General features: G+C 63.6%; 1 non-coding gene across 1 annotated transcript in view; it reads right to left on the reverse strand.

Moving 5' to 3' along the window:
- The window catches only part of LOC135764599 (18S ribosomal RNA), a 1,855-nt gene extending 1,312 nt beyond the window's left edge, over positions 1–543 (reverse strand). Inside the window, exon 1 of the ribosomal RNA XR_010540126.1 lies at positions 1–543. This exon is cut by the window's left edge and continues 1,312 nt beyond it. This is a non-coding gene — a ribosomal RNA (18S ribosomal RNA).
- Between the last annotated feature and the right edge of the window lie 2,395 nt (positions 544–2,938).

Consider the following 2,938-nt stretch of genomic DNA (forward strand, 5'->3'; position numbering starts at 1 on the left):
CAATTACAGGGCCTCGAAAGAGACCTGTATTGTTATTTTTCGTCACTACCTCCCCGAGTCGGGAGTGGGTAATTTGCGCGCCTGCTGCCTTCCTTGGATGTGGTAGCCGTTTCTCAGGCTCCCTCTCCGGAATCGAACCCTGATTCCCCGTCACCCGTGGTCACCATGGTAGGCGCCTAAAGTACCATCGAAAGTTGATAGGGCAGACATTCGAATGAGTCGTCGCCGCCGCGGGGGCGCGCGATCGGCTCGAGGTTATCCTGAGTCACCAAAGCGGCCGGGGCGCGCCCGGAGACGCGTCCCGGATGGGTTTTGGGTCTGATAAATGCACGCGTCCCCGGCCCTCGCGGGCCGGGTCGGCGCTCGTTTGCATGTATTAGCTCTGGAATTGCCACAGTTATCCAAGTACGGGTGGAGCGATCAAAGGAACCATAACTGATTTAATGAGCCATTCGCAGTTTCACTGTACCGGCCGTGTGCACTTAGACCTGCATGGCTTAATCTTTGAGACAAGCATATGTTACTGGCAGGATCAACCAGGTAGTAGCCGTAGGAGAGCCTCGCTCTGACCCGGGGTTCACGCGGCGCGGGTCCCGGTTTCCACCCCCCGGGGGGAGTGGGACCGGGGCCACTCTCGTGTGGCTCTCCCCTCTCGTAGGCTGAGGGGCGGCCGGGTGGGCCGTAACCGAGGAAAGGTGCGTTTCGCGGGGCCGGGTGGCCGCGACGGGCCGGGGGCGTCTCCGCCCTCGGTCGCCGAGGCCCTCGCCGGCCGCCGGTGGCGGACCTTCGCGTCTGACGGACCGTCTGAGTCTCCCGCGGAAAGGGTCGGGCGGGCTCCGGAGAGCCCCCCTGGAGGCGAGAGCGCCGGGTCGGGGAGGAACCGACCGCCCATGGCGGCCGACGCGCTAACGTCGGCCGGGCGGAGGCCTGCCCCAGGCGCAGTTCGATTTCCAGAATCTCAGGGCCATGACACACAAAGCGTATCCGGGCGTCACCCCGTAACGGGTCATTAAGGCTGAGACGTGGGCGGCCCTGTCCCGCCCGGGGTTTCGTTTAGCGGCCGACGCCGGTTCGTTTTGCGGCCGAACGACGCCGGTTCGTTTAGCGGCCGAACGAAGCCGGCTCGTTTAACGGCCGAGGCCAGCCGGGTTCGTCCCTTCCTTGGATGATTTACCATTCGTAATAAGAATCGTCACTACCTCAGTGCAGAGGGACTTTTTCGAGGCATTTGTGTCCGCTCGAGAGGCCTCTCGCTGGGCTCGAGAGGTCCTGGGATCCGGTAGCCTATCACCTTGGAGAGTCAGCGAGGTGCTCTTCCCTATATACCCGATGGCACCTGTTCGGGCCACCGTCCCCTGCTGGACGGGGCCCGGCTCTGTACCGCCCCAGACAGAGCGCCTTCGTCGGTCACGAAGGCAGGGTCGTGGACCCTGGAAGCGCACGAGCCACCCGACTCGGCTTCCATAGCGGCTGGCGGCCCTGGCCCGCCCGAGACGAAGCGCCTTCGTCGGTCAGACAGATAGGGTCGAGGACCCTGGAAGTGCGAGAGCCACCCGACTCGACTTCCACGGCGGCCCGGAGGCCGGGCCCGTCCCCGTCCGTGCCCGGGGACGGGGCACCTTCGTCGGTCAAACGCGTTGGTCTTGGACCCTGGAAGTGCACGAGCCACCCGACTCGACTTCCATAGCGGTCGGCGGCCCCGTACCGCCCCAGACAGAGCACCTTCGTCGGTCACGAAGAGAGGGTCTTGGACCCTGGAAGTGCACGAGCCACCCGACTCGACTTCCATAGCGGTCGGCGGCCCTGTCCCGCCCCAGACGATGCACCTTCGTCTGTCACACAGATAGGGTCTTGGACCCTGGAAGCCGTCCCCCTCGACTTCCGTAACGGTCGGCGGCCCTGTCCCGCCGCAGACGGGTCACCACTCCGTCTGTCTGTAGGGTCTTGGACCCTGGAAGCCGCCCCACTCGACTTCCATCGCGGTCGGCGGCCCTGGCCCGCCGCAGACGGGTCGCCACTCCGTCTGTCTGTAGGGTCTTGGACCCTGGAAGCCGCCCCACTCGACTTCCATCGCGGTCGGCGGCCCTGGCCCGCCGCAGACGGGTCGCCACTCCGTCTGTCTGTAGGGTCTTGGACCCCGGAAGCCGCCTCACTCGACTTCCATCGCGGTCGGCGGCCCTGTCCCGCCGCAGACGGTGTGCCACTCCGTCTGTCACACAGATACATAAGGGTGTCTCGGAACCCCGGACGCCGACCGAGACGAAACGCGTGGGGTCGGTGCGCCCGAGAGGGTAGGGTGCCCCGGGGCCGGCCGCTCGCCCGACCGGCTTCCGGGACTCCTTGACCGCTCGGGAGACCTATCCACGCGCCCGCCCGACCGGCGGCCGGGGGCCCTCGACCGCCACACGCGTACCGACGACCGGGGGGTTTCCGTTTTACGGCCGACGCCGAGATCCTTCGACGGTTCCAACATGGGTTGTTACGCTTTTGTGTTCGCCCGTGTCTGAGCATATATGGTCGGGTCGAACCTTTGAGGCCGTAGCCTGGAGATCCAGGGCGGATCTTATCTCACAACACGTGTGTCTTTGAGGCCGTAGCCTAGATCCAGAGACTTTAGGATCTTTTTAGCAGTTTTAAGGCCGTAGCCTTGATCCAGGGCGGATCTTTTGAGCAGCTTTAAGGCCGTAGCCTTGATCCAGGGCGGATCTTTTCACAGGTTTTAAGCCGAAGCGCCTTGATCCAGGGACTTTTGGATCTTTTTTTGCCGTTTTTAGGCCGTAGCCTTGATCCAGGGCGGATCGTTTTGCGGCCGTAGCCGAGTTCCATCACCCAAGGTAGCTTTAGTTTTTAGGCATTAGCCTTGATGATCCAGGGCGGATCGTTTTGCGGCCGTAGCCGAGTTCCATCACCCAAGGTAGCTTTAGTTTTTAGGCATTAG

The sequence above is a fragment of the Paramisgurnus dabryanus genome, unplaced genomic scaffold, assembly GCF_030506205.2.
Source record: "Paramisgurnus dabryanus unplaced genomic scaffold, PD_genome_1.1 h2tg000145l_1_61691__unordered_in_group10, whole genome shotgun sequence".
Classification (NCBI taxonomy): Eukaryota; Metazoa; Chordata; class Actinopteri; order Cypriniformes; family Cobitidae; genus Paramisgurnus; species Paramisgurnus dabryanus.